Below are 20,660 nucleotides of genomic sequence, written 5' to 3'. Positions count from 1 at the left end.
CATCAGACCTCTGACACCATTTTTCCAAACAGACCGTTTCTCTTTGTTACTTACAACTGGATAATAACATGGGACTTGTTTAACCTACCTCAATAAAAAGTTTAGAGTTTGATTTGTGCTCTGCCTCTGCTCACTTGAAAGCAGCTCTGACCAGGCTGACCCTACCCCCCAGCCTGTAATCTTAAGCCCACATCCGTCACGGTGACCCCTGACCCTGCCTTTCACCACAAATCATGTGACCAACCTAACATTTCAAAGACAGCGCCAACAGGCGGACGGCTGTCTGCTGCTAATATTCTCCTCCTGTACTGTGCTACTCAGTTAAATAAAAAGTCAGCCTACCGGCAGTTATTTTAAAGTAGTGCTGCTAGGAAACGGTGCGATGGAGGGACATACATCTTATAATGGAGCAAGAAAGACAACCTTGTCTTATTTCTAGAGGGTCTAATGACACTGCAGTTCCACAGTGTGAAGTGCACTTTCCATCTCTGCACCTAATTAGGCTGATGACTCAGAATAAGTCAGATAAATTAAAAAAAAGAAAAAAAGACGACAAAAAACTAATAGTTCATGGCTCCCGAGAGAGCAATGCTATCCGTGTCTTCAAAAATGATTTTAATCAGAGGATGCAATTTATGGTACAAGAGGGAAAATCCATTATCAAAGCATCATTCAAATTCAGTAATTCATTCATTCACAACACAGGAATTCCCTGTACTGTTTTACACAGCATCACTACACAAATGGACTCAAACTTTGGAAAAGTGCGTGGAGAAAAAGTATCAGTGCTATCTGAAGGAGGCTACAATGGATCTACACAGAACAACTTAACACACACAAACACCCTCACATATCACACTCATCAGGTGAACATGAGAGGAATGCAGGCTAGGTTGGGCTACTCTGGTCCGGGATTAGGGTGCCTGTTAGTGTGTGTATGTGTGTGTGTGTGTGTGTGTGTGTGTGTGTGTGTGTGTGTGTGTGTGTGTGTGTGTGTGTGCGCGCGCGCGTGCGCGTCAAAGGTTGAACTGAGGGAAGCCTGCTCCTCTGTCCACACAAGAGACTGAAGCCAGCTTCAGCTCAGGGAGGTGACCGTTATCATACTGGCCCATGCAAATAGCACAACAATGGAGAGCAGCAGAGTTCAGCCCTGCAGCCTCTTGTGAGTCAATGCGGCTGATAACTTGGCTCCCCACGGAATGTGACTTTCCAAGCACTGAAAATCTATTGTGTCAAGGTGAAAGGACTAATACGAGAGAATACAAACGCTAATGAGTTTTCATTCAGCCATGATCAGGTGTGTTTACATTTAGTTAATAGAGCAATTACAATCTTAATTAGGTTTTATCAACAACCAGTTAATTGCGGTGAGCGGTATTTCTGATCACACTTTGTTGTAACATGCAGACATGAAATCTTATTTGTTATTATGCAATTAATTTCTCAACACAGCTGTTTCATTATTTTTTATCTTTACACTGCCAATCTCTGGTCTTTCTTAATAATTAAACTAAAAAAATTATTATCAGCAGATGTTTGTGAATTTCTTATCCTTATTTCAATTATAAAATTCATTATTTTAAGTCACATCATCAATATAGCCCTGTTATAACACTTAAAGAGCAGGTCGATCTGTTTTTTTTCTCCGTTTTTTTAGATGGAAACTCCCACTTAACCATTGGCAAAAAGACCACATAGGCTGCAGCACTGTCTTGAAAGCCATCAGACTCAATTGACAGAAACAGTAATGTTAACTCGCAGTACAAGGGAGTTGCCTGTCTACCAGCGACTCAAACGTTTAATTTGAATCGAACACTACTGGAAAGCTATAGAATGATATAAAAACCTCAAAAAAGCCACACTTAAATCAGGGTGTTGAATCAGCCTGCTTTGCTTAACTTTCAGTCAGAATGTGGCTTAATTTTCATCTCCTACATGCACTTAACACAAGGAATATTCTTGTAGAATTGATTAAAGGTCACATCACAACTTAAATTAGACTTTCTATGAAGAAAAAAGATACAGCTGACCTTTCATTACCATGAGCAGTCACAATACAGAGATACAGTCTCATTTCATATGCTACAATGAGCTCATCACATTCAAAGGAAATTCATCATGCTTGGCCGAATGACAGCAGTTAAAAAACCCAAATGCATGACTATATTTGTGCATCTTTGCCCTTTAAAAAAAGTCAGTTCAGTTCAATCAGTTTTAACCTGTCCATTAACATTAAGGGAAGCTAATGTGAGAGATAGGTGTGATAAAGGAAAAATAACATGTTATTTGGCAAAATGATACTCACCAGCTAAAGAAGTAAGGCTCAAAGGTCCATCTGCAGACTCGTATTGCTGAAAATGAGCATCTAATCTATTTTAAAGGCTGCTTGCACTCTTTACCAAATCAACACCCTCCACTCACTTGCAGAGCATATCTGCACTGACTGTTTTGACCACCTGCTTCAACTCTATGCTCAAGAGTCTGACTCTTTTTTTATCCAGCTTCCTTTTGTGTCCCCTGTTCCCTCCTCTCTTACTTAGCCCACCTCCTTTGCATCCCTCCCATTATTCCTCCTTCCTCCCTCTCTTCTGTGCCTCAGCCTGTTAAGGTGGGAATTGGGAAAATCCCAAAGCACTTGAGGAATCCTGTCGCTTTCTGTTTGTCTATATCTGCCTCCAAAAAATGACTTGTTTCTATTTCAACCTTGGAATTTTATAAGAAAGAGAAAAATTCAGAGCAAAGCCAAAACTTTGACTTGAAATATAGCTACACACACTCACCTGTGTGGTATAATAAGAGCACAACAGGCAGTTAGGAGACAAAGAATGAGTTGATATTATCTAACAACCCAGCCCTGAGGCCACTCCCCCATCCCTTCTCTCTCACTATCTATAACCACTCCCTAAAAGTTCTGTATTATATCCCCTGACCCAGTATCATGTTCAGCTGCCTATCAGGGCAGGGGCAGCTCTCCCACCCTCTCTCATTACCTCCCCTCCTGCAGCCCAGTCTTAGTTAAGCTCATACTCCTGCATGACCGCTTGTCCATGGACTGCTTTAACCCTTTTCCTGGTTCACCAGCTCAGCCAGCAATAAGCCTATTTGAGCAGACACGTACATGCACACACACGCAGACATGCACCCATGGTTGCTCGAATGCACGCACACACACACAGACACACACAGACACACACACACACATACACACACACACACACCATCACTCAACCCCAGGCTGGCTGCCATGTCTGTACCCCATGCCTGGAGGCCAAGACCAACCCTCTATAGAAAAGCTTTTAATTAGATAACAGTGAGAGGAAGAGAAAAAAAGTGGAGTAAAGGGAGCTCTAAAATGGGGAGGGTGGTTAGTGGTGGTGGTGGGGGGGGGGGGTTGCTCAGTAATGTCATTAGACTATGGCTGGCTTTAAGGAATCCCCATTTCTGGAGCCCAGAGGCAGATCAATATGAAGACAGAGTGCAGAGAATGGCTGCTGGCAGCACTTCCCCTCTGCTACAGGAGTGGCTTGCCTGGAATTAAGAGAATTCTGAAAATCCCATTTTGGAGACAGGCCGGCCCTCTGTGTCCTCACTTACCGAATATGTCTTACCCTCACAAACCGTTTGTTAATCTTTCAGATTAATCTGGGACACACACAAAACTAATAATGGCATTCCTTTAAAGAAGTTTATAGATAGGAATATCTCAATGGTGTTACCCACCTCGACTACAAATATGCATATCTCAAACACACACCCTCCTAGCAGCCTAATAATTAACTAGATGTGGAGAACACCACAAAAAGCAGTTTTAATTGTGTCTGTCAACTACGGAAGTGAGAATACTGAATACAAGAATATGTCATGTATACAGCTGTATACAGTTTTTTTAAAAAATCAAGGCTCCAGCCAAACTCCCCCAAACCTCAAGTTCCACACATACCAGACACTTACTTTCCCCAGCAGCTGACAGCTCTTTCTACAAATGACTTAACATAAAATTATACTGCACCAGAACCTTAAACATCTTTAACCTTTTGTGCTGCCATGTTTCTATTGTTAAAATACTGTGTGTGTGCTTGACTACAGCTTTGGGCTAAAGACACATAAGCGCTCTGGGCAGTGAAAGATGGTTTTAATTCCATGGTAGCCTTTTCCACAAACCGTGCTGCTCCAGCCAAACCCAACGTGCCCATAATAAGCTACGACACACTGCTCTCTGCTTTGATAAACCAAGGAAACCAAAACAGTGTGTCAGAAATAGAACTCAAGGGCCACTAGTCTTGGCATAGCAGCAGGGACCCAATAAAGCCTAAATGTCACCCACATTATACATAGCACGAAGGATGGGATGTTTAGGATCAATCACTCATCGTGTGCTTTCACAAAGCAAATTAACCTTTAAGTAAATACGTGACGCTGATGCTTAAACACATTAAAAACAGAGCTTCTATACATACCCAGTGGCTTTTAGCATGTAGCACTATCAGGATTAGCACTACTTCACTGACCATCCAGCACCAGACAGTTAACATTCTCCAGGTGTTATATATACCAGCACATAACTTAGATGGCCCAAGACTCTTCTATATTGTCCCTAAAGGCTCGAGGATACCATCAGTCTTTTATTTACATGGGACCATCTGTTGAACACCACCACAATGTCACTGCCTCAATATCATAAATTATGAAAATTCAATTATGAAATGTTGAATCGATCCATAAAGCTAAAGCCAAGAAGCACACATGATGTTGCATCCCCTCTAGGATCAGTCACTTTGCACAAGGCTGCTGTACACATGTTTGTTCGTGTGCCTGAGAAGATAAGATTGACTCATAGCAACAGAGTTAACTTAAGGGGTAGGGTTTTTCCTTTGTACCAAATCTTAGGACTAACACATGGTGTGACATTTTTTAAACCTTAATAAAAATTTTAAAAAGATGCATCAGTGAGAAATGCAGGGTTTTCCCTAAAGAATGCAATTTTAGCTGTGATATGGTTGCACCACTGTCTAGTATCATCACCCTTTAATATACGTTTTTTTAACAAAATCTCAGACGCACCTCTATCCACAACAGAGGTGCCAAAAACATCTGCTCAGACAAATAATTACTGACACAATTCTAACTCTGACGTGTAATTTTAGATATTACCAGCGTCAAATAATGTAACATTATAATGATCATGTGAATGGCCTTTTCCCAAAGCAAATATCATTTTCTCTGCTCTCAATGTAACAAGTCTACCAGAAGGGATTTTTCACCAGATTTGGAAAATAAAACCATCAGGCAAATAAAAAAAAAGCTACATTTTTCTCTTTTACTTGTGTCCACAATGGTCATTTTATACATTAATAACAAAATCTCACATCAGGAATCACCGAGGTAATCATCTTGCATTACATTTAGATCCATTAGCTGGACTCTTAGCTGTGCACGTAACATCAAAAACAGGAACTGAAAGAGCACTGCTTTCAAGTTCACTTAAAAACCGAGAGCATTACTTGGTGGAATGATCTCTTCCTGAAAAGCAGCCTCATTGTAGGACATGTGTTTTTCCACTGAGAATAGAGGTGTCCTTACAGGAACTGGCATGGGCTATTGTAGGGCAGAACAGAAAAAGACTCATTTGGTTCAGACCCAGGTGCCATTAAACATCCATTGATCAACACAATCGATTCAGAAACATTGAGCCTGTTTATGTCTGATATTAGCAAGCATTTCTATGATCTGAACACAGCTAGACAGCTTAGACACATTGCCATTCACACCTACGTCTGTCATGTGTCTCTAGATAACCATTTATGTTTAGATTTTGTTACTGCCGACATTACTTACGCCTGAAGGTCAGGCAGTTATTTTGTCCCTTCTCTCACCAGCTACTCAGTAGCATGCTCACTAGTCACGATAGCAGTTGTGTCCGCACAGCTGGAGAAATCGCTGTCAACAGAATTCAACAAGTCTCCTTCCATGGAGCAAAATGATGGACGGTCACGCAAAACTTTGTCCAACTTGTTGTGAAATGGTTAAGTTATTGAGCACTGGAGCTCTGGCACCAAAACAACCTCACGATCAGATCCTGTATTAATGACGTAGTACTTGTAAGGGACACATCAGGAGGATTACTGTTTACACTACAAAAGATATGTGTTTAAATGTGTCCCAGACCACCTCTGCAAGTGGTTTGAGTGATCAGATTACAATGACAATGCGTACTGGTGGTTGTTTACACTTGGACATAGCAATGCATTCTGTGGTGTCACTCTAATATCCCACGTTTTCTGCGGGTCCGTGGATGAAGTGCAGCAGGTCAAGTTCTTTTTATCTCTTTCTCAGCTGAATGTTACTCATGGGGTGGATAATTGATCTGTTGGTACATTCACAGCTGATCAGATCGATGGATGAGAGAAGATATTTGCAGATTTTCATAAGTGAAAGAGAGTTTTAGGCTCGGTAAAATGAACGGTTTAGTTTCACTTTTAATGTGCCTGACGTTCTGCTGCTCCTCCTGCGCTATGAATAACCCAATGGTGTATTTTAATACCATTAGACTATAGTGGCCCACCATAGCCTTGGTTATTAACGGGAAACACTGTGTTGCGCTTTCTCAGTAGACTTCCTCATCTACATGTTGCAAGTTAGGTATCCTTCTGTGTCTGCTATTTGTGTTCTGGGATGCTGCTATCGTGATGTCAACCGTCATGTCAATAAATGCACATGGTGGGATGACACTGCACATGCTTATATTTAAGTGAAAACAGCACATGGCAACCCATGTGCCGGAACATACCAAAAACACACATGCTGGCACGACTGGTTAGGTTTAGGCAACAAAGTCACAAATGGTGAGGATTAGGGGAAGGAGGCACATGGTAAGGTGTAGAAAAAAAACATCTCATACACACGAGGAGCAAACAGCGCACTCCCGCGTCAAAGTACGGCTTCGTTCAACCCATCTATCTCCCCTCCCGCCCGCCCTATTGGCTCCCTTGCACTCCTAGTATTGCATCCTTACTGGCAGCGTTTCAACCTGACGCCGTCCTAACGCGTTTGATGCACGTGCAGCAGGTTCTGTACAGCTGCATTTTCAACTGACACCACCTGTGCACGTATCAGGCAGATGCACCAGGTGCAGGCTGGCCAGCTAGCATATAATAACACTGAAACTGGTTCTGTCCAGCCGTGCTCTCAGCTGACGACGACCAGCAGCATTCCATGCTCATGCAAAAGGTACCTTTTGGCATGGCACAGTTACGGCGAAAGCACTGACAGAGTGGCACTATTTTACGATTTCAGAATGAACTAACAGGATGGTTAGTCCGACTAAAACTGGACTTTTAAAATACATGTAAAAATGTTAGTCCTACTGAAATTTTACTAAGTCATATTTCTTGAAGTCAGTCAGATATCGAACAGCATACATTCGTTTAAGAAAGCCAGGAAAAAAAAGAGCGGAAGAAAACTAAACAAAATGAAGGTATCTCATTTGTGCAAAAAGTAAAGTGCAGAATATGTACAAAATGTATAGCACCAAAAAGTTATCCATGTTGTCACGGTTCAACATTCGACCCTGTTGGAGCTTGCTAACTTGTTTGGTAAGTGGAGCAATAGCTCAACCAGAAGAAGGTCCAATAGAAACAAGCTGAAAGGGGCATATTGACAAGTCAAGTCAGTTTTTTTATAGAACCCATTATCACAAAACATGGTTTGCCTCAGAGGGCTTTACAGTGTACGACATCCCTCTGCCCTTAGACCCTCACATCACCCAAGGTCACCAACCGTTCGGAGTCGGACAAACTTCCATCAATAAATCGATTCTTCCCCGTGCTTGTACACTGAGACAAGGACAGCAGTCCTATCATACTGCCTAATCGAGTTATAACTGTAGCTCATCGTAACTGTGCATGGAAATGTACTGACTGTGAGGTTTATTGTTGGCTGCAGGGAAGAAGACACAAGTGGAGGCATTTAGCTTTGTTTATACCTCAATAGGGATGTTGATTTTTTGAGCTGCGGACAAGTTTCTATACATCCTACAATAAGGTGTCAGTTAAGTTCAGTACAGTTCAGTTCATTTCCACACGTCTTCAACTTCAAAAGCTTCTTTGTATGTTGTATGTGGCTGAACAACAGGGAAAAGGTCAAATAAGGATAATGGTGTGATCAACAACTTAATGAGAATAGGGCCAAGGTCAGAGCATAAAGTACATAAGTATAGCACACAAAACAAGCTTCAACAAGTTCACTTTTCTAGCACATCTAATACATCTAGTCTGTAACCCAGCACAACAGGATCTCACAATTCAGCCCTTACAGTGTTAAGAGAAAGGCATGTAAGGGAACTTAATGATACTTGGAGAAAAAAATTAGAGCGACTTATAGAAGTTGAGGGCTGAGAGTCATCATGGATCGAGAAAACAGTGCCAGGGAGGCCCTTCCAGCTGTTTTTTAAGAAACTAGAAAAACCAAGGTCATGAACCTTCCAGCTGCATGGATACAGTTAATACAGCACTGCATAGAGGACTGACAGACATGAGGACAGATGGACATCAACAGGTCCATCTCCTTTTTCCAGCTGTTGTCAGAGCAGTAGTGGCCCCAAGGCATAATGATTAACGCCTCAGTCAAATGCTACACAAACCAGATGGTAAGGATGGAAGCGAAGGGCAAAGTCCTCCCTCTCCCTCTCCAACCAGTAGCACACACAGGGAGGCATAAACCCACACACATACACACACACTATGACCCTCCACATATGCTTAATCTTGTGCACACACAACATTAAAAATACATTTTTAATAAACATCCTGCCCACAGTCATGAAATGCTCTGCAGTGACATTGTAATCATATTTAATGTAGCCTCTCCTTTGGAAACATAAAATTACACAATAGAAAGCATTTTACAAAGTTACTATCTTTGTGTGCCCAACCCATAAATGCAGACTAAAAGTCTGGGCGCTCTGGGAAAATAAGAAACGTCAGTCATCAGCCCTTCAAGACAAAAAGTCTGCCAAAAAAAAAAGAAACTTGTAATCAAGACAAATCTTTCCTTCCTTCATTTTAATCATGTCCTCTAAACCTTGAACAGGACGCTCAATATCAAACCCAACAAGCTCACAAACTGGACCTTGTTTACTGTTAACTAGGGTGGAGCAGTAATTTCATTAGATGTGGCTATGTGCATCTGTGTGTCTGTCTGTTTCTGTACACGTGTGCATGAGCAGCCGCCTTTTCACACATAAGTGAGCTGTAAGGCCCATCATAGCTGATCCCCTAAGCCTGCTGTACCAAACATTTCTGACAAAACACTGAACTAGCAGGAGGAGGCATCAAAGCATTCACACACATATTGACTCAAATCATAAGCTTGATCCTTTCACAAGGCACAGAGCATCTCACATATCAAAGGTCTCCCTCAAACACTCAATAGCATCCCTTTCAGCTTGCTACATGAAAGAGAACACTGTGCGGTGTCTTATAATATGCCGTTTTCCAATTCACACAGACAAACTTCAAAGAGGGCTTATTCAAGCTGGAAACCTTTCACTGTCCCCTCAGCTTGGTGTTTCCTGGTACTTTCAGGAAGGAATTATCTGACGGTGGCAGGGTCATTCATAATTTGGCGCACTAAACACCTTACCAGATTTGCCCTTTCCAGATCTGCTACTTTACACACTCTCTGGGGCTTCTCTGACTTCAGTCAAACAGCGAGTGTGAATATGTATTGCAAACATCTGGCCAACTGCTTATCACCATGGGAAAATGTCTGAGGACAAGCTAATGTTATCCCTGCTGCGGGGCCTTTACTTGTCTCATCTGGACTTCAACTGCGGTTTAGCAGCCATGTCAAACTCTCAAAGTAGTGCTTCTCATTAATGGGGAATTATGGGAAAGCGATAGGCTCGTTTGCCCTCTGTTCCGCGCCTTTCGTGAGAGCCAGACCTGAGGCTGTTTTGCCTTCAATGCCACGCAGTCCCCTCCACTCTTGAACTATGTGGGCAGAACTAACTAAAGTCAGTAAATTCAATTAGGCTGGCAGAGGGGGTGTGAGTGAAACAACGAAAATAGACTCAGACTGTTGAGTCTGTTGTTTTCTCTCACCCAAAAGGAAGTGAGTACCGCCCTGTTAGCTACGAGTAACGTGTCCTTTCTTCCCATAAGCACTCGGATTATGTTGATAAAGGAGGATATAGGGTTACGTTCAGCAACACTTCCAAGAAACAGAGACAACTTCCTGGTATGAAGATGACTTTTAGTTATTTTTTGGAGAAAAAAAACAATCTTCTATAATTACCATTCTTATTCTGAACTTGTTTGACAGGAGTATTTACACATACTTTACAGGAACACTTAACCACTTAACCACACAATGCACTAAATGAGATATTTTTGATATTTTTCTTTAGTTCACAAATTCTTACTCCTTGTCAAAACCTGGCATCTACATTACCCATAACGCAACTCAATCACCAACTGTTAGGTCAGCAATTTACATTGGCTGAGCAAAAATTTGCACCTCTTCAGCAATTTTGTGACTCATATTTATGAATGTGTGGAGACGAGAGAAAAAAAAGGCGACTGGAGCAACGTTACAGAAAGAGCTAAAGTTCTGAGGTCAGATAGAGGCTCTTTGGGGCGAAACACCAGACTATGGTTAGCTTCTGTGCCCAGAGTTGCATGAAAAAAGAAGGACAAACATTTGCTTCAGATTTTGTCTGAAAATATCTTTGGCCTTCTAAAATAACAAAGCTTTGGATACCGATTCTAGCATAAAAGTCATCGTAATGTAGTGTCTTTCTATAATTTATTACTGTGTTGCACAGAGAGGAGACAGACAAACATTAGTAGACAAACAGTTACTTTTCCAGCCATCCCAAATGAATGACCCTTCAAGTAAAATTATGTTGCCATAATCTTTTGCCATATGATTTTGTTTTTAGAAACTGCTACACTGTAGTGTTGGAAATGCCTATAATGTTCAAACCGATTTGAAATTAAGCCGAACACCAAACTGGACTGGCATATTAAATTTCACCAGTAACCAAGACACAAGTGACTGAGTTTGTTTTTAACACAATATTATGGTTATCACTTGGTTCAAGTCCAAAATCTTGCCGTAGTTTTAGTTTTTTGCTATATGGCGAGACACTACATATATCAGTATATTAAAATCCCCTGTAAACTGCTTAAATATAAAATTAATGAATGAACTACAGTTACAAGTAAAGTAGCAACAGCCTTAAAAAAAAGTTACATAAACTACTTTTATAATAAAGATGTATAAAATACTGTTATAATGTTAACTAAAGTACTGTTATAGTAAAGTTAAATCAAGTATTGTTTTGATTAAACAAATGGTGCCTTTATTTTGAAGGACCCAGCTTGTCTCGAGCCAGAGGAGTTGACATTGTTGCTTGAAGCTTCCAGTCAACAGTTGGATGTTAGCATTAGCAGTAAGTTAAACTACTTTTGTGTGTGTGTGTGTGTGTGTGTGTGTGTGTGTGTGTGTGTGTAAGAGAGAGGCAGAGAGCCATAGGGGCGAGAGGGAAAAACAAAATGCCGAAGTGAGTCTTATGCCAGTGGCTAAAAAAATGACAATTTATACTCATGGTTCACAATAAAGTAATTGTATACATCGCAGAGATACAGATTGAGATACATCGAGTATATTTGTATTTCAACCACCCCTAGTTCTGTGCCTGCCTTTTCATACCCAAACCACGTCCGAACGACGGATGTAGTGCCTCTTTTGGATATGAGCTCCTCTTCGTTTGGCCGGTTGGTGTCAGTGTCTTGTGCTGAATCCCCACGTTCCAGCTCCTCCATGCTTGTTTGTTTTGGTGCCGTGCATTGTGAAGATTTCCCCTTGGCCACACGGACGGATGTAAAGCATTATCAGATGAAGTAAAAGAAATAACCGATATAGCATAATATGAAACGATACGCCCTTTTCATCATCAGACGATATAATTCGTCATATTGCACAGCCCAAGCATGCGGCTCCATTAGTTTATTCTCAAACAAACATAATATTATGCTAATGATATTGTCATATTGTTTTTTATTACTGTTGTAATACATTTTGGATGTACCACAATGTGCCATCGGCATTAGCAAATTTTGAATTTCAGAATGACAAATGCTGGTTCAGCAGGCTTGCATAAAATCAAACCGGTTTAAGCTTGTACACCGGACAGGAGTGGCAAAACAGGAAATCAACACAACTCTAATAAACAGTTGGCATATTTCCCCCATTGTGTTATAGTGCAATCAATTTGAATGGCAAATATACAGAGCAACAAATTAGGACTAAAGAGAAAAGCAGTTGGCCAAGCAAGCCACTCAAGAACTGAACCATTGCCAATGCACCCACACACTTTGGCATGGAGCAATGCAAAAACTGAAAAGAAGATACTGAATATTCATGTCTTTCATCAGACTCGATATTAAAAGAACACAGATAACCTAGATGCCTGAATTGAACATACCTTCACATTCTCACACCAATTAAAGGTAGCCACGATCTCGGTACTGATCCCAAGGGGACTCTGATCCTACAGAAGGCCAGCCGTGCACATCAAACTCTCAGGCGACTTTCATGACGCCAAAGTAAGAGAGGTGTTAGTATGTTATATTCACATGTTATGTAAAAACAGATGTTGACTGAACTCAAGTTGGAACAAATGACAGTTCGAGATCCTTGTCATTCCTTGTCATAACATTATCGGAAACTGGGTGGTCAAACTCCTCGCAACCACTGTGAGCAAGCGACCATAACACAATGTCAAAAACAATGAAAAAACAGAATGATAACAATGTCACAGAGGTGACATTCCTGGGTGGAAGGGTAGCTGTCGTCTTTTCTTTTAGCTTTGGCCCATTAGGGAAGCCTATCAGCAGTCCTCCTCGCTGACCCAGCTGGCTGCGGAGCACTATTACAGAGAAACCGTTTGCACTTTGACCCCGCAGCCTGCAGAGAGCTCAGAAAAACTTTGATGCTCCTCTGCTTCCCATCAATGAAAGATCTAGGAACCAGACAGGTTGCTTAATATTCAGCCCTTTCCCCCGCTGTTAGTGAGTTATGGTGGTCTAATAATGTGCATTCCAGCACTTGCAAGATTTTCCCAGTCTGTGAGCAGGTGTTGTGTTGCTTTTGATTGGTGGATGTTGTCCTCCAGGGGAAAACATACAAGAAAAAAAATAATCTAACACTTTTTCCTCATCAACTTTCTTTTACCATTACCATTCCTCTCCCCCCTCCTGTTTCAACAAATGAGCTCACTGTTTTTACAATGATTAGCGCTTCAGGGACACATTCACTTCAGCAGTGAATGTGCAAGACCCAAGTGGGCTGAATAAGTTTGCCTTAAGATAAACAAGAAAATACACTGAGCAGATCTGAGAAATGAACTACAGCGGAGTTCACGCAGAGACAAAGAAAACAGAGGCAGCCAGTATGGATTCTATCAATATAAAGCCAACAGCTCAGTTTACATAAAACCCCAAGGCAATTGGTCCAACTTAAGTGCAGACAAGGTTTCACCTAATGTGCCACAGACAGAAAATCAAAAAATATAATGTTATGTATGAGCAACAACGAGGAATAATCTGTGACATACACAACAGGACATCATTAAAGCACCACAACTTGACAAACTGACTAAACTAAGACGTGAAAGTTAAAACCTGAATGCAGTGTAGAGCCATAAAGCGGCACTTTCTCACTGAATTAAGTGTCTCCTGCACTTGATGTGAGAGACAACCATTGTACAGATCGCATACCTGTGATTGTTCATGGCTACACGATACCAGAGCAACAGCAGCTCACAATGCTTTGAAGAGGACACAGAGCTTAAGAGGAAAAAAAAAAAAACCTTAAGAGCAAAAGCTCTTTGGGCCCTCCCCATTAGGAAGAAGTGTCTCAAAAATCACACCCACCACATAATCCACCACCTGTCTTAAAAAAAAACATATGCAGAAGCTGAGTGTAATTCACTGAGAATCCAGGTACACACGAAAAGCACAGAGAGCACTCGGAGCTGGAGATAAACAGCCTACGACTGATTAAAACTGCAAAGCCTTCAGTCTGCCTAAGTAGCTTGGTGTCCTCGACGGTGGGTGATTATCCTGCGCTTGGCTTGGGGGTATATTAGACTGTCAGAAAGCAGTTAGAGAACAGCCAGCTGGTCTAGCCACAGCATCCAGGGTGAAGAAGCATTTGTATCACTGTGGAGCAGATGAGCTCTGCAGAGAGCAGTGCAAACTCCTCCCGGGGCAACACACAGAAAGTAGTGAGTTTTAAAGAATGCTGCTGCTCTGAGATCAGCTATTCTGATCATAACGACTGCGAGTCGCTGATCATTAGTAGTCATATTTTTGGATGATGTTAAAGTAAACCTGAGGTATCTCACATGGAAACTAGTTTTTAACATACTAGCACAGGACTCAATTAGATATTTTTAAAATAATTTTAAAAAGGACATTAAGTTTCAGGGTTATTCTAAATAATGTAAACCGTGACAAGAGTAGAGAAGAGAGGAGAAGAGCAGCAAAGGCCAACAGGGCTGAAGAGAAGAGTCTATTTTCCAGCGTAGAATGAATAACACACTTGAGTGGTCCATGGAGAGGGGAAAGAGGTCTTTGTGAAACGGCAGAGTCACGGTCATGGTGACAATAAAAGTCCCTCTGTCATGGGTTAGAGCTGTTTAACCTTTTGATCCTCCTTCCTTCTTAATGTGGGCTTTGAATCCTGAAGGGTCTAGTACAAGCCAAAGAAGCAGATTTTCACACACTAAAAAAAAAAAAAAGTGGAAACTTTTATAGCCCTTTTGCGATGTTTGTTTACTTAATAGAAAATGAAGTTTACATTCCTTTACTAAAAAAACAATAATAAACAGGCTTTAAAAAGCGAGATTAAAGTACACAGAAGGATCCATATCGCAAAATTGTCTGTTACTACACAACAAAGTTAAAAAAAAAAAAAGCAGTGTCACCTTTTTCATAATTTTCTTTTTTATATTCTAACCGTGAGCAAGTCAACAATGGATTTGTTTTAACTAGATATTACTCATCAGTAATAAACTGATTAATAGGCAGTAAAGCACGATTAGGGAAAGATTATTTTAGATGATGATTAATCCAAGATTTTAAAGGGGAACTACGCCCATTCCCAAAACTCATACATGTTATTCCTATGGTCAAGGACAGTCCAAAAAATATTAGTTTAATTGAACAACTCCCGAATCTATGCAGTATTACTAAAACTCAAATTTGTGAAGTCATAACGCATACAGTGTGGAGCTGCTCCATAGACAATTAATTGGGACTCTATGGTAGGAGGGCTGGAGCGATTCACTGACGTAATCCATGTCACCATTTATGGTAATATGCTGATTTGCATTTTTGTGCAACGCGATATTTGTAGTCACACCACAGGCTGCAGCTAAATAGACTCAGCCAAACTGCTATGTACAGACACCTCTGGCCAAAACATACTGAGGCGCTTTGTTAAGACGACAGCAAAGTGTCCTGTTTACTTTTTGTTCTCACCCAAGCATGACACGTATGAATTATGAACATGTGAAATGTGTTTTGGTTTGTAGTAGTCACTTAAAATGTATGCACTGCTTCTAACTTAACATCCTGCGCCATATAACGTTACTATTCTGACGTTTTATATTTTTCAGTTTACTTCAAAAGCCATGCACGAGTGAGAAAACAGCTTCAACTAACGCACAAACTGTTGTTACAATCTGAGAGTCATTGGTTATTTTCCTTGTCCCACACTGCTGCAAAAGTAACATTTGCCAGCGATTATCCTAACTGCATATTACTCCAGTGATTAAATAAATATATGTTAGAAGTTTTAAGTCAAGTACTTAAGAAAAGATAGCCAACCGATTCTCCGGTTCAGGGAAGCGGCTGCTGTGATATACAATGATTAAGTTAATGTATGTGTGACAGCAATCCTTTTGAGTTTGAGGTCCAATTTTTTTCTGATCAGGCATGTGACAAATAGGGTCTATTAATAACATTTTTATTATTAAAATAATAACATAACAGTGGAAATTAGACTAATTTTAAAATATGCTATTATGCTATGTTTTTAAGAGAAGATGATTGAATAGAATTATTTAAACATTGATGAGACACATTTTTCTATTCATGTTTTGGGTAAGGTTATTGTGTTAATAACTGAGTATTGACAAAATAATCTTTTGAATTATCAAAAAAAATGGTTAGATTAATCAAGAAAAAAATAATTAATACGTGCAGCCCTAGTAAGTATATATTTTACTGCAGAACTGAGAACACCACAGTAGAATAAATCTAATCTGGGTATAAATAAAGAAAAATGTCTGACGTCAATGTCTGTGGAGCAGCTTCAGAAATGGAAACTTTTGATGCCACCTAGCATTAAGGTGGCATCAAAAGTTTCCATTTCTGGTACTTGTTTCCAGTGATGACTACAACAAGGAGAGACTCATCAGACTACTCGGAAGGAAGTTTGTTTCTGACAAGAAAAATACTTGAAAATTGTGGTCACTGATTCATTCATCATCTTCCTCAACTAGAGTTTAAATGACAAGTGTGTAAGATTTAGGGGGATATATTGGTAGAAATGGAATATAATATGATAAGTAGGCTACATTGTCTTTAATGTGTTATTACCTAATAAGAATCATTGTGTTCTGCCTACCTTAGAATGAGCTTTAAGTGCTGTTGTGCAAGGACCATCATCTTCGAATTCGGATTTCGAGACAAGTTATGGAAATGTGAGGGTTTACAAAAATGTTTTCTTGTTTAAGCTTTGTTTATATTCTCTACCAAAAAAAGTCATTGGCAAAGATGGTGTTCACAGCTGCATCTGCATATCTGAGCTTAACTGACTCTCACACCACTAAAATCTCTTAAATACTTGATCCTCGTATAAAAACAGCAAGAACCAACACTATCATTTAGAGTGCTCAGTGCCACTGCCAGTTGGAAGAGTTTGAGAGCAACTTTCCAAACAGGGTGTCCTGAAACGCCTCCACCCCCATATATCCATGTGTCAAAACAGCGGGGTTCTCGCCAACCCAGCGCCAAATGTTTACAGCGAATTAGACGAAAGCTTTTTGCTTGGACAGAGGAGGTTATATTGGTCGGTAAGCCTGTAAAGTTGTTGCCACCATGGCACTTGGCAGCACATCAGTGTGCGCAGGGAGCCTGGTGGTGGTTGAGCTGCAGTCAGCGACGCAGAGTGGAAAAACTTCCAGAAAGCACCACGCTACTGGACCCCGGCTAGCCATATACAGTACCTTTCAGCCGCAGGCTCAAACCAAGCACGATCGCACTCTTTAACATTTTCAGGTCAGCCAGATTTTTAACGTCGGGTGAAATTTACGCACAAAACCAGCGATACGCGCCGACGTTTGGGTTGAAATTCAAACCCGTTGTCTGCGGTTTCGACGCGGTCAACCGTTGTAAAGGAGCCTCATACAATGAATAAGTTTTACGCACACAGCGACCATTAAGTTACAAAGTGTCTCTTTAGATTTGTGTCTCATAAATAAGGCAGATCACGCATATAATTTGTCAAATACACATATTATACCATTTAAGGATTCTCTTTAAGTGTAACTTTACCTTAAGTTAAGTGCAGCTCCGGGAAATCCGTCCAGCAACTTGCTCGCTCCCGACGAATCGCTGTTGCTCAACTTGTAGAGAGCCAGATACCCAGCTGAGACACCCGCTGTCAAGGTAGAGGCAATGACAACTACAACTTCCGGTCCAAACTTTCGAAATAAACTGACCGAGCGCACTGGCAACAGACACCTTTTAGTGAATAACAAAGTCATAACTCCATATAAAACAAAAACAAACAAAACACATACATATTTAAAGATGTTTACACAGTAAGCTAAAATGAAAACACATATTTTTGAAATTGCAATGTTATTTTCAATGTGCTTCAATACTCTAACAAGCTTTTATTTTCAAGCAGAGACACAGCAAGTTCCGGTATCATTAACCAGTGACGTGAGAGGGAAACAGTAGCATAAATAAATTATTAAACATGTCGATATTAATAAGTGCTCGTCATGCTTTAACCCTTTGAAATCTGAGCAGATTGACTTCATTATTTCGACCAGTTTGCTCAGGATTCAAATAGTCATTTAAATACTTGTGAAAGGCATCTAAAAGCAGCACAGGGAAAATTATGTGCGAGGTTTCAAATTGGGTTAAAAAAACAAAACAACTTAAGATATTATTTATTTTCAATTAACTATTCCTCTATATTTCATTGCATTGCTTTATCGATGCTTCCTCTAACACTTTTCCTGTAGATGTATATCACAACTGTCACCCCACGTTTTTTTGTCACAGAAAGCAAGCACTGTCTTTAGTTTGCTCATTTAAATATTATGGTTTTAATAACCAGGCATTTTCTGACATTATATTATATTATCATTATACCCCCCCCCCCCCCCTCCTTTGTGTTTTTTTCCACTCATACAAACTGTCCTTTAATTCATGCATATTACCAGCTTGTTTAACAGCCAGTGCTGGTGTGCCATTCCTCAGACTTATAATTCCCAGGCAAGTTAAATTAGGTGAGGAAATCAATTATCACTGAATAATTCTGTGGTGTGAGGTTAAAACTAGCACTGACAAAAACTTCACTGCTTGCCAAGAAGTTACAACTATGTTTCCATGTGTGAGAAAAAAAAAATTCTCCTGAAGATGTTGTGATATACTCTACAGTAACTGTTGTGAAATACGACATTTATATATATATATATATATATATGTATATATTATATATATATATATATATATATATATATATATATATATATATATATATATATATATATATGTATATATGTATATATGTATATGTGTGTGGTTTCCTTAACAGCCCATACAGATAATCAGACGAATTTAATTGTCTTTAATTCCCAGGTGAGCACAAATGACTTTTCACTTTAACAGACTTAAAACAATGTTTCCTTCATGACAAGAGCGTTTATGAACTATCAAATAACGTGACACAGAAAAATCCATGCTGTCATAGTCAGATGAGGCACACTGTGGGCCAAGTTTACTACATGATTCTCTTTAAAGTTTGTAATCAAATGAATATGGCAAAGAAATATACATATCAATATATGAAAAGCATAGCAGCCAACATAAAATAGAAATGTAATGAAGAAACCATGTTTATCTAAAGCTATAAAAAAAAATCCAGGCAGCCTGTAAATGGTGTTGTTTTGATTAATGTGGCACAGCACCACCATAATGCTAAACACTTTCACTGCGCACAGACAGTCCAGCTCTTTGTTTGATCAAGAAATGTAATTTTTAAGGATGCCAAATTGAACGCTCAATAACGCCTCTCACCTCCTTCTCGCCTGGAGAGGGATGGCAGGTTAACAAGGGGGGGCGCATTTTGGTCATTTTGCTAACAAGGGGGCTGGCGTCCCCCCTCATATCCCCTCAAATCACCTACTGAGACTATCACATGCTGCAGATGACGGCTCCCTGGTCATGTTTCTGTGGTTTTGAGTGACTGGACATCTCTGAGGAGGGCCTTAGGTTTCAGCACTGGCTTAACAGTTTTTAACAGATGCCTCGTTGTTCCTGTTTTCCCACATCTAAAAAAACAACAAAAAAAACCCCCATCTATATGAATTTATATTATTCATATCAATTTTGTAAGCATTGCTTTGATTATTTTCAATCACGTGTACAGAACTCAGCGAGGGAGAGGTGGACTGTCATGTTGAATCGGCACCCTGCACTCTCTTCCCAGAGAAACCCAACACTCCGGGCCACTGAGACCAATCCAGAGAATGCCAAACACTCAGCAATACATATTCTTACAATTTTGTGGGTTCTCGGCGTGGCAGTTTGATATACACAGTTGCAGGTTTCAACACGGAGCTATTAAATCTCATAACTCTCAGGGGCCTGTGGCCTTCTTGTTTATCTTGAAAGAAGAGCAGGCAGCTCGCTCTGATTGCTGCACTCTCAACTTCTTTAATCTTTCTAATACCACCATTGCTGAACGTGGCTGTGGCAAACTTTGTGACAAGCCGAATTGATTTCAGTCTGTCTGAAATGGCTTATAGGGCCACCATTAGATGTAGGAGGAATGTAATTCCAATGAATGACATGGATTATTAACTTCAGAGAGATTATGTGCCTGTGGATAACCCATCAACACTAAATAAAACGCTGAACCAAATGCCACTAGACGTGTATCACTGTTGGCAGATGGAGAGAAAAAAAACATAATTAGCCAAAAGACTGTCAGGAGCTTATGGTGGCTTTCATGAAGAACTTTTTTTTTTAATTAAAACATAAACATGTAAACATATACAGTGATACATCTGATTAGGTTCAAGTGTTTGACACATTTGACAAATATTTACGACTAAAGATACAAAACCACTTGAGATGAACTTCATCGTGCTGCTCATTTTAACTTCCTCTCTTTTATTGAGAGAAGTGTGGTAGTGCCTGTGTAGTCACTCTTTTCACATCTTTGTCTTTAAGAACAGTGCCATCTGCTGTTACAGAGGTAGAGGGTAGGGACCACACACGTGCGTGCGCACACACACACACCCACACCCACACCCACACACACACACACACACACACACACACACACCA

General features: G+C 40.3%; 1 protein-coding gene across 1 annotated transcript in view; it reads right to left on the bottom strand.

The window, feature by feature from the left end:
- slc45a3 (solute carrier family 45 member 3) overlaps positions 1–17,700 on the bottom strand; it is a 42,217-nt gene extending 24,517 nt beyond the window's left edge. Inside the window, exon 1 of the mRNA XM_042496776.1 lies at positions 17,628–17,700. The gene's annotated coding sequence lies outside the window, so the exon portion shown is untranslated. The remainder of the gene's footprint in view (positions 1–17,627) is intronic.
- Between the last annotated feature and the right edge of the window lie 2,960 nt (positions 17,701–20,660).

Source organism: Plectropomus leopardus, chromosome 11, assembly GCF_008729295.1.
Source record: "Plectropomus leopardus isolate mb chromosome 11, YSFRI_Pleo_2.0, whole genome shotgun sequence".
Lineage (NCBI taxonomy): Eukaryota > Metazoa > Chordata > Actinopteri > Perciformes > Serranidae > Plectropomus > Plectropomus leopardus.
This window is presented reverse-complemented; position numbering and strand designations above follow the sequence as displayed.